The 11,960-nt window shown below is 46.4% G+C and overlaps 1 protein-coding gene across 2 annotated transcripts in view; it reads right to left on the reverse strand.

Moving 5' to 3' along the window:
- Positions 1-11,499, reverse strand: part of SETBP1 (SET binding protein 1) — a 384,501-nt gene extending 373,002 nt beyond the window's left edge. Inside the window, exon 1 of one of the 2 annotated variants that reach the window (XM_032152417.2) lies at positions 11,399-11,499. The gene's annotated coding sequence lies outside the window, so the exon portion shown is untranslated. Of the gene's footprint in view, positions 1-10,771; positions 11,373-11,398 lie in introns of those variants that run through there. The other variant, XM_032152418.2, reaches the window with a different exon arrangement.
- Positions 11,500-11,960: the final 461 nt, after the last annotated feature.

Raw genomic sequence — 11,960 nt, forward strand, 5'->3', positions numbered from 1 at the left:
TCTCTACAAGTCCCGCCTGGGCCAATCAAGTTTGCAGGTTGAGCTCTGGCTTTAATGCGTTACTTGTGCCTGTGTTCCTCTGTGCAGTCAAGGAAAAGTGATCTCTTGTAGTGAAAGGGTTGGGGGGGTGGAGGGGGTGGTGGTTAAACATTGCCACTAACTTGTGCTGAGCTCTTTACAGTCATTATCAATTTAACTCACACAACAGCACTGTGATGCAGAAGATCTTGTCCTCATTTTACAGACCTGGAAATTAAGGTCCAGAAAGGTTAATGATTTACTCAAGAGCACACACTTTCTGTGCCAGATTCACAATCAAATCAAGGTATATATGATTACAGACCCTCTTGGTTTGATATCATGAGGTATCTAAAACACAAAGTGATGCCAACTTTTGACCAAAAGTTGTTAGTTGCTTCTACATACATGAGTTCTAAAACTAGTGTGCCATCTGAATTGCCACGTCACTTAAACTCTCTTGGGCATCAGTTTTCTCATCTGCCTTTTCTAATTCTCTTCACAGAATCTTGCAGGAAAAAAAGGTAAATAATATGTATAGCACAATGCCAAAATAGATTAAATATAGTAGATTTGAAAGAAGTAATTATGACCATAATATTTCCTGTCCAAGCAGGGTGGAGAGATTCACATTGTAACGAAAATAATCTGAATTGTTAACATACATTAGGTATTCTCTAAGTTTATTTATCTTTTTCATCTGATTTAAGTTTATTATACTATTTAACACTGATTTATTATCTGATTTTAACCCAGAGACATATCCATTTTACAGATAAGAAAATTAAAGTTGAGGGATTTGTTGAAATCACAGGGGTAGTTGTGTCTGACTCCAAATGTTATTTGAACCATAGAGCCACCAGTCTTCAAATACTCTGTATTAGTGGTCCCTGAAAACTCTGGTCCTCCACCACACCATTTGTAAATTGAGGAAGGAAATGGTAGACATACTTGGAGGCAATGAGGATAAACTGAACTATCTAACAGATAATAATAAAGTCTTTCAAATTTCTCTTTCACCTCACTACCTGTTCAGTTTTAATTCAAATTCCTTGACTTCTCAACCATCTGATTCAGCCATTGCTGTGTTCATTGTCATTTGAACATAAAGTGTAATCTAGCACATATATGTTTGTGCTTCTGCTGCAAAGGAGATGCTAAGCATACCAGAGAACTAAACAACTATTAGCTCCACTTCCCTTTCTCTATGATATATCTCCTCTAGCTACCTTGTACTGTCATTAAACGTTGCCTTGTTACTGAATCTTGTATATTTCCTTCTCCAATTATACATTAAACACTTGGAAATAAGTACCAGTATCACAAGAGTTTTATGTTCCCCAGAGCGGCCCATCCCCATTCCAAATGCTTATATATATAATTTCACTTCTTGTTCTAAAGATACCTCTTTTGAACCCCAGGCTGAAGAGCTGGTAGCGGACAGGACCTAGCAGCGGGAGGCAGAGTCAGCTGTCAGCGTTCTCTCATGTGTGGTATGTGTGGAAGTCTCTGACAGGCACACCCACCTGCTCCCCAAGACTGCTCTCCCTGCACTTGGAAAGCTGTGGGCATGCCTCCCCATTTCAGCTTAGGGGAGATGAATCCTTGGCCTGTTTCTCACAGGACACCATCCCATCTGTCTTGCTGCCTTACACTCCACAGAGCCCTATGCTGAACTGTTGTCCTTTCTCCCTCTACATTCCCAAGTGGATGATCTTCCCCGCTGCTCCATACCTACCCAAGACTATTCCATTGTCAAGGACTCAGCGCAAGTTCCACCCACTCCTCAAAGCTTTCTCTGATCTGACTAACCCTTGGAGATACTAAACCCCTCAGGCTCCCACTACAATTCAGCACTTAGGCCTACATGGCTGGCTGCTGCTACTCCTCCCCTGGTTTTCATGGGCTCTTAGAGCATCTTTCACTCCATCTCTTGGGATCCCCATGGCACCCATCAGAGTCTGCTGACAATCAATAATAATGTCAATGAACAAACCAACTTTTGCTAAATCAGAGAGTTGGAAGGTTGATTCATTTGAATTATAACAGGTATATTGAGTCCAACATAGAGGGCCCTGGGTTTTATCCTTCTCACTGTGGACAGAAGACCTCAGACCAGAAAGGTGTCTGCTTTGGGGGTGTCTGCCCCTCAATGTCAGCCTTCTGACCTTCATCTTCAGGGCCGTCCTGCTTCTGCCAGATGCAGTACGTGTTCGAAATTAGCATTTGTTTCCTTGAGGCAATTCTGAATTCACATTTGAACTCTGTCCCACTGCTGCCCCTATGCCAAAGCTATTCTACCCGCCAAGAATGTCCCCTTGTTCTACATCTTCTGTCAAATCCTAAACACATACTCTTTGAAATCTTCCCTGACTATACCCTAGGCCTGATCACACAAATAGCAAAATTCCGTTTGGGATCATGTTCCAACTTTGGCTGCAGAAGAATGCTTTCCATTTCAGCAAAGCACATATCTGTAGATACACTGCCCACTCTCCCAGGGCAAAAGCCACATCTCAGAGCAGGCCTTTCCCAACCAAGTGTACCAGGCACAATGGCTCACACAATCGGCAATGCTGATATTTTAATAAAGATTTGTGGATCAAAACGCCAATCATAATAGACCTCTAAAGTATAATGAGTAGAAAGGTTCACAGAGCTTTCACATCAAATCATCCCCTTTAGTCACTACTATTAATCAATACTTTTTTAAAAACCAAAGGTCTTAGCCGGGCGCGGTGGCTCGTGCCTGTAATCCCAGCACTTTGGGAGGCCGAGGCAGGCGGATCACGAGGTCAGGAGTTCGAGACCCAGGCAGGCCAACGTGGTGAAACCCTATCTCTACAACAAATATAAAAAATTAGCTGGGCATGGTGGTGGGAGCCTATAATCCCAACTACTCAGGAAGCTGAGGCAGGAGAATTGCTTGAACCCAGGAGATGGAGGTTGCAGTGAGCAGAGATCATGACAGTGCAAGACTCCGTCTCAAAAAAAAAAAAAAAAAAATCAAAGGTCTCATTGCTCAAATAACAATAGGTCACAGAAAGAGACACCAACAACTGTACAGGACTTGCCACACTGATTTCATTAGTCTGCTACAAGCACATTGGTGCTCTCACTGCTTCTGATGAGCTACTAAGTTGGTTCCATCAAATTCAGCTTCCCCATCTCAACCTTTCTCCAAGCCACAAATTCAAACTACAAGAAACTCCTTTCCACTGACAGAATTGAAAATCATTGGCAGATAAAAGGAATAATGAAGAAATTGCTGTTTACTAAATTTGGCTAACAATATTGCATGCCCCTTTTTCATCCCAAATCCTTTACTAGATCCTGAGTTAAAAGCAATTGCAGCATTTCAGTGGCTTAAATATCCTCTTCCTAAATATCCAACCAGTATGCTCCTAGGTGCTTCATCAATTCCACGGAACTTTTATAGTACCTTAGGCCAAAGCCCAATTTCCTTGATCCTACTCCAACTCAAATCAAAGAAGGCTCTGGTTGTGCAGACTGTGGGTCACCGTATCTGATCTCAGAATGCACACAAACCAACCCATTAGCTATTATTGAACACAGGCTGCAATGTGGCTGGGCAAACCAGGTGCTATGGGGATGGAGAGGACACCTCAGGAACCCAGGCATGGCCCTAGACTTCATGATCTGTAGAATCTACATGGAGAAATCACATCCAGCCCACTAGATCCATGACATGAGTGAAGTATCCATAGCAGGGTTTCCAGATGCCACCTGACAGGAAGCAGCAGCAAGGCCCAACTACAGAATACATTCCAGACTTCCTAGAAACTGTCTTTGTCTGTTCCATCTCCCTTGATTCAAGTCAGTTATTTTACCAAAGAGAACCAGTTCAAAACAGATGTGGGTAATTTAATCCCTTTCTTCCTTCCACATTACTCTTAGTGGTATGTCCTCACATTCAGCTCACCATTGCCTCCTCTCCCCTTCCCTGTCCTCCATGACTGACTCCACTATTCTAATAAGTGCTCCCCACAATTCAATTTACCCCAGGGCACCACCTTCCCTTTCTGTAACTCTTTCAACCCATCAAAAATTAAGCAAAGTGCATTAATCCTCGGTGGGATTGGTTTGGACAGTTGTTGGCGGTGCCATTAAAAGGATTTGAGGTGCTCTGACCTTTAAGAAATCCTTCACATTCCTAGGACACCTCTAGCTATAGAATCACAGAATTTTAGAAGGGACACTCTATACCAATCCAAACTTTTTTACTGTACAACAGTAGAAAGGCAATGCAGCTTGTCCCACATCATATGCTAATAGATGTGAGCCCGGGCTGCTTTCTGCCTCAGCCTTCTTGACCTCTTAGGCCAACTAGTTGCACCCAGCCTCCTCAGCCTTCTCTGTTTTCCACTGTGGCCAGGCTCACTCCATCACTGAAGAGTGGAAAAGCACTTGGACTTAAGCAACAAAGATGACTGTATGGTTAAGTGCCAAAATGAGCAAGATGGCCAAAAAATACAATTGGAATTATGTTTTTAATCACAAGAGACTCATGAGATTTTTATTTTTTTTTTTTTTTTTTTTTTTTGAGACAGATTCGTGCAGTGGCGCGATCTCGGCTCACTGCAAGCTCCGCATCCCGGGTTCACACCATTCTCCTGCCTCAGCCTCTCCGAGTAGCTGGGACTACAGGCGCCCGCCACCACGCCCGGCTAATTTTTTGTATTTTTAGTAGAGACGGGGTTTCACTGTGGTCTCGATCTCCTGACCTCGTGATCCGCCCGCCTCGGCCTCCCAAAGTGCTGGGATTACAAGCGTGAGCCACCGCGCCCGGCCGCACTATTATTATTAACAAATATTCGATGATTGAATGAGTGAATTGGTGACTGAAAGGATGCACATGTGGTAAAACATGCTTAACTCTTAAACTTTAAGGGAGAAACTTTTGGGTGATTGCCCCTGAAAGCTAGGCGAAAATATAAAAAGCCACTATTACTGGCTTAAAGTAGTTATTATTCACACTGTGTAAGGGGCCCTCACTGTGTTGCTTCATAATGCAGAGTGTTAATACACCTTAAACAATATTGACTTTCAATATTCTATCTCTTCATAAATGCTGTGATTCATTCAGGAAACAAAAAAATCATTCATAAATAAAGTTCAGGGCCGTGTGGGAAAACTTGTCCCCTTTTTCAAGGGCTCAGAGCTTGGTGGGGTAAGTGACAACAAACAGCAAGGCAGCATAAGCGGGGTGCCTTGCTCTGGGAACTGGGGATGAGGAGCTGAGAGCTGGGAGGAAGGAACTAGTTAGCCCCCACAGAGGAGGCTGGGTGCAACTAGTTGGCCACCTGGAGGTGACAACACAGAGACAGCTGAGGTATGGAGGCAGGAAGATGTTCAGAATGTCCAGAGTCAATGAAGAAACCAGTCTGACAACACAGCCTGGGGCATACTGCATAAAATTGGGGTTCATTCGAGAACACTGCAAGGTGCCTGCTGCAGGCTGCCAGGCAGGGCAAACCAGCTCTCATGAGAAGGGGTAAAAGGAGGAACACAGAAGAATCAGGGAACAAATGAGCTGTGAAGAACCTTCCTGATTCTGGAGAACTTACTGGATTTGCTGGGACAGTGGCAACCCTGCTATTAGTTCTTTTCTTTAGAAGGGCTAGAAATTCTGTTCTGAATGCCATTGCTTAAGTATTGTGGTTTCCTGATGGAGAACCTCCCCGTCATTCTCTCCACCTCGCCTCCCCTCCCTGTGTGTTTGCACATCTTTTTCCTTTTCTCTTGCTGATCCTTAAAGAGCATTTCCTAAGCACTGGGACATCTTTGAGTCCAACTGGATACCACCTGAGACTTTGAGTCTCAAAAAGCACATGGCATAGTAGGCATCTAATAATTCTACATATACAGTTATATGGACATCGGTTGAATTATTAGAACACAAGGAGCCCTTGTGGACATTTCTGATCATTCCAAGGGGTTATTAAGTGTTGGGCTCTGGCAACAATAATCCCAGGCACCAGTTTCCAGGAGGCAGCATGGAAATCCTCCCAGAGTTCAATTACAGAAATTAGCTGGTATTATTTAATCCTCATAACCCCCGTGAAGTAGGCAGGGTAAGCATCTTTATCTTCATTTTACTGACTAGGTTCCGGAGGCTCAGAGAGGTTAACTGACTTGCCGGGGGTCATTTAACTAGGAAGTACAGGGACACGATCCAAAGAAGATCTTGTCACTTCAGATGTGAGGCTCTTCACACTTTGCCACAGCCGTCTGGCCCCAGGTTGGCCACCAACTTGTGTCATTTCAGGCAACCCAGTGTATCAGTTGCCTCATCCTCTGAACGGAGATAAAATGCTTATCTGGCCTTCCTCCTTAGGAGAATCAAGGGGGCGGAAGCCATACAAAGATATTTTTGAAAAGAACAAAATGCCATGCATATGAAAGGGGGTATTTTTGGTGGGAAAAGATAAGTTGGATCAAGGAAACATTTTTCCAAGCTGACAAAGTTCTAAAACTCTAATCTGCTCACCATTCATCCCCTATTCTTCTTCAGCACTTGGAGTGGCAGAGCCTCTGCCTACCTGAGGGTCAGCTCAGCTTGCTTTGCCTACACTTGTTTTACCCGGGTCTGCCGATCATTAACCATCATGGGCTCCTGGGAGGGGGTGGCAGCTACCTGCCAGAGGATCCTGTGGACTTCAGGGCTGCTCACATTCTTTACCTGGTATCATTTGCTGTGGACAGGGTAGGAAGTCAACCACTGGTTTCTAAGCTAACGGCCATTAAAAAAATAATGGTTCCTTGGTCAGGTGCGGTGGCCCACGCCTGTAATCCCACCACTTTGGGAGGCCGAGGCAGGTGGATCACCTGATGTCCGGAGTTCAAGAGCAGCCTGGCTAACATGGTGAAACCCTGTCTCTACTAAAAATACAAAAATTAGCTAGGTGTGATGGTGGGTGCCTGTAATCCCAGCTATTTGGGAGGCTGAGGCAGGAGAATCGCTTGAACCCAGGAGGCAGAGTTTCCAGTGAGCCAAGATCATGCCACTGTACTCCAGTCTGGGCAGCAAGAGTGAGACTCTGTCACAAAAAATTAATTAATTAATTATTTAATGGTTCTTCAACCTTAGATGGTACCCTCTAATGGGGAAAAAAAAAACCCCTCTAAAAACAGAGCTGTTCTGGACTGAACCTACGAAACTTCTAAATCAGAACAGTAAGGACCAGAAGCTTCAACTCCGTGATCTACAATCACAGTCCCCCAAAACCTTCTGCAGCCCCAATGTGATGTATCTCAGGGGGGCATCAAAATCTAATAGAAAGTTCAGTAAAAAGGGAAAATGAAAACTCAGAGCTCAGCAAAAATGTAGATTGGCATCATCTTTCTGCATTCATGAATTATAGTCTGTGGACATCCTGGTGTTTTCTTTCCTGCACTTTTCAGGTATATGGCAGGCCAAAGTATGTGCAACTTCATGAAGAGTTTGTAAAACACCAGGGTTACCTTTAAAAACCACTCGAAAAGAAGCCCAAACTTATGGCAATAGGCATGATGGTAGCACTCCTTATTCCTGGCCCAAAACATTTTGGGAAACTCACTAGGTTTCAACATATGCCACAGGATAGGAACAGAATTGGATTGTTTTGCTCCCTTCACAGGAACCCCAGGACCAGACAAAATGATGTGCAGCAAGACCTCTGTGAGGCTTCCTTTCTTCAGCCCCGGCTGCTAACCCTCCAGGGCAGCCTCCTGTGCTCCCACCACCAGCCTCTGGCAGGACTCTCCCATACACTGAGTCCCTGAACAAACTCAATAACACCATCCCATTTTTAAAGCACTGCAACTCCTCCTTACAATACTAATGTGTTCATAATAATTTACCCCATTCTTCTGGCAGGAGCAAAACTGAAGCAACTTGAAATGCCATCAGCAAAAAGTTATTTATTTCCCATTCCTGAGCATCAGGGAAAACAGGGTTTCATTGGCTGGATCTGCCTTCAATAGCTTTCTGGTTTCAATTTAAACTTCAAGTCTCCAAGGAAAAAACTGGCATTCTGGGAGGTCCAGGCCCAGCCAAGTTTCAGTGTCTCCACAGGAACCTAGAAAGGATGCCCCATCCAGCTAGCTATTTCTCATCTGCTTCATTTTGCATACTATATAGAAGCTTTGGAGCAGAGATTGAAGTACAACTAAAAATAATGACCACATTGAGAGAACTCTCCTCTCCTAGATGTACACTTTTGTGCCAGACAAGTATCGATTCATTCCCTAGAGGAATTCAAAGTTAAGAGGAGAAATGGAACAGGGAATCCAGGGGAAAGGACCTACCTATTTATTTCTTCTTCAGCAAAATCCTGCCTCCTGCCTCTTCCCACTCACCATTTTCATCTAAATCCTAAGACACTCCCAAGCACTGTTTCCTTTTTCCCCAACCCTCATTTAGGTCAGGTGATTTACAAAGTAGCTCACTCTGAGCAAGGCAAGTCCATGACCAGAAACCCTTATGGCAGCAGGGGCTGTTGGGTTAACTTAAAGATACCTCTATGTTCCCCTGTGTGATGTCCAAAACTGGGCCTTCCAGCAGAGCCTTCCTATGTAACATTCTGATGCTAACATACAAAAGATCAAATTACAGCCCTTCACTTGCCTAGCCCTTTCATGAACATATAAGGCAGTTGATATTTTCTCCCAAGCTAGAAGTGACCCCTTTCTTAACCGACACTACTGCCTCTCAGACACTCCACCTTATGTTCACTGCAAGCCATCCCCTCCCCCACCTCCAGTTTGTTTATTCCAGAGACACATCTATTTTCCCAACTAAGAGAGATGAGTCCCTTTCCCTCGTCTGGCTCCCGGTGGTGCATTCGCTCACCACCTCCTCCCCCAGCTCAGCTCAGGTTACTACGTGTAGTGGCTAGCAACTCCCACAGCCCAGGTCTAACACCAACTCAACTTCCCAAGACCAATAGTTTGTTTTGGTTTTGGTTTTGTCCCCTTAATGGGGGAGGAGAGATCGTGTGCCAAGCAACACTCTGGGCACCTGGTCTCCATATCTTTTGGGGCCACATTCCCTGCAGTTTGCAAATACTCTGTTTAACCACACTTGATTTCTTCCTCCTCTTCCGACTTTCCCCCAAACACTCTGTCTTAATATCCTTTTCTGGGAACAGGCAATGAGACTAAGCACACGGGAAAATACAGCACCTCACCTTCGCTCTGACACCTGGGAATCCGTCGTCAGAGCAAAAGACCTCATGCCTCCCTCAGGGAGTTTAAGGATGGTAGAAGCCACAGAAATCAGAAAAAAAAGGGAGGGAGTGACCTGGGATTGTAAACTAGCTACATCTTAAAGTGCTACAAACTTTCTCCTCCCTCACACGCCCCGGGCTGGTTGGCTCCGCCTTCCCATCCCAGCTGGGGTGTGCAGAGGAAACTCTCCCCGGAATGCCCAGGTCTGGTCCAGTGTTGCAGATGTGGCCTGCACACAACACCGCCCTTCCTCTCCAAATACCTCTTCTCTACCCCATCCTCTTTCTCCCACAACACACACTTACGTGCACGTGAAGATGAGTTTGGATGGGGCACAGGAGATACACCCATTTACTAAAGGAGGGTAAGAGATGGTGCCAAATCGGCAGATAGTTTTGGTGAAAGTACAGAGACTTCAAGAAATTAGTTTTTAGTGTAAATCTACAGAAAAAGAAGAAAAACAGGATGAAGAGTGAAGGAATGAAAAGAAAAAGAAGGAAAAATACGTAAGAGAAAAACAAGCAACGCCAGTGGACTCCAACTAAACTTTAAGGGGAAAGGTGTGGAGAGTTGGCAGGAGGTGGGGGGAGTGTAGGGGCTGGAGGGAAAGGTATATGCTGTAGAATTCCAGAATAAACTGCCCTTTTGGAGGAGAGTTTCTGCAGGGATAAAGAGACACACAAATTGCCCTTTTAGCGTTAGATGTCAACCGTGAGATTATCAGGACAGTGTACTTGAAACGGAAACAAATCGGAAATCCTTCCCACAACAGTCCTTTTAGACAGATACACACCCTGAGAATCCAACGCAGACACACATAAAGAATAAATGCAGCATCAGGGGGCAATAAGAACTCCCTTTCCACACTCCCAATACCTCTAGCCTCATCTATTTCCAATTGCACAACTTTCAATCTCCAATGAAAATATTTCCAGTTGGATCCGATTTCAGACTTGTAGTAAGCGGTCTGGATGGGGGGGGGGCGGGGGGAATAGGTGCTGTACTGTGCAGGGGAGGAGGGCTGGAAGACAGTATTTCGGCAGTTAACTTATTTTTTTAGAACCAGCATGCTCTACCGATCAGAAATTGCTATTACCCAACAATGCTTCCATCACAAACAGACACTGAAAACAGCATCCCCGTTATCACCATCTTGCCAAAGATCTGCCCGGTCCAGTTTACCTGACTTTGTCCCTGCGGAACTTCTCAGACAGTATTTCGGTCAAAGAGATAATGGTTTGGAAGACAAAAACAATAAATCGATACCGAAGGGTTCCCTTTCCGGAGTGATTTCCCACTGGAAACCACCGAACGGGGAAGCCTGCCGTTCATTCCCAAGCCCACGGCTCCTCTAGAAACGCACACAATGCGTGCTTTCAAAAAGGCATTCGTCTGCTTTTAAGGGAATTCCTATCTTTTCAGAGTCCCAAAACCAGAGAGCATAAGAAAGAGACTCAAATCCATTGATTAAGATTTTTAAGAAAAAGACTAACACACAGCCACAACACAAGCACACACCAACCTTCGCCGGCTGGACCACTTCTTGCCTGTTCTTCTTTCTATTAACGACACGTTAGATTCTGATACATCCCCCCCCAAAAAAATCCAACTAGGTTACAATGTAGCTCTCTAGCTCCACTTAACCTGCAAGTTACAAAGAGAGAAAAAAAAAATCCTGCCTTCCCACCCCTTTCCTTACCCCCTCCCCCTCCCAAGTCCACTCCACCAACGCCAAACCCGCCAGCCCCGCCAGCCGGCGGCAGGACCGAGGGAGGGTGCAAAAGGCGGGGGGCGGAGGTGGGGGGGAGATCAGATTAGGCGAAACTCAATAAGCTCCCAGCCCTCTAGCCCAAAGCTTCCACCATCGCCGCCACCAACGAGCCACTCCAATTGAGCCAGCATCGCCGCCCACCCGCCGGCCCGCCGGAATCGCGCCCATCTCCTGCAATCTCGCCCGGACCGGCATCCCGCCCCCTCGGCCCGGTCTCCCCCTTCCCGCCGGGTGCAAAGTCAAAGACCCAGCAAGGCGACGTGAACTTTTGCATGCAGGGCACACACGTCGCCCCCGGTTCCGGGCGTGCGGGGGCCCGCGGCGCGGAGGGAGGCTGGGCGCCCGGGCTCCCGGGCCAAGGTCGCCGCGCGTGCTCACCCATGTCCCGGCAGCTCCGGCTCCGCTGGCCCCGGCGCTCGCTCAGATCCCGGCTCCGGTCGCTCGCCCGAGCCCCCAAAGGTGCTGCTGCGGCAACTCCATGGCGATGAGCATCTGTCAAACGGCGAGCCGCGAGCTGGCCGCCCTAGCTCGAGGGGCGCCGGGGCCCCCGGGCGCGCGGAGGCGGCGGCGAGCGGCGGGCGCCCCGGCCGGCCCCGCGCTTCCCGCCCGACTCGGCCGCCTCCGCCGCGCCACCGATTTATGGAGAGAGATATCAAGGGGGAAAATGGCGTCTCCGGAGCCCGAGGAGTCCTGGAGTAATCACATTCACACACACACGCCCGCACGCACACACACTCGCACACAGGCGCGCGGCGAGCCCTGCTAATTTTAGCAGGAGCCAAAAAAAATTTTATATATATATATATACATATATATATCCCCGTCTCTCCGATCAATGCTTTTTTCTTTTTTTTTTTTTTTTTTTTTTTTTGCTTTTCGTTAAAAAATGTTGCTGGGTTTGGGCTCGCAGGAGGCGGCGCGCGGAGGGCGAGGGCGCTTT

Source organism: Hylobates moloch, unplaced genomic scaffold (assembly GCF_009828535.3).
Source record: "Hylobates moloch isolate HMO894 unplaced genomic scaffold, HMol_V3 SCAFFOLD_5, whole genome shotgun sequence".
In the NCBI taxonomy this organism is placed as follows: domain Eukaryota; kingdom Metazoa; phylum Chordata; class Mammalia; order Primates; family Hylobatidae; genus Hylobates; species Hylobates moloch.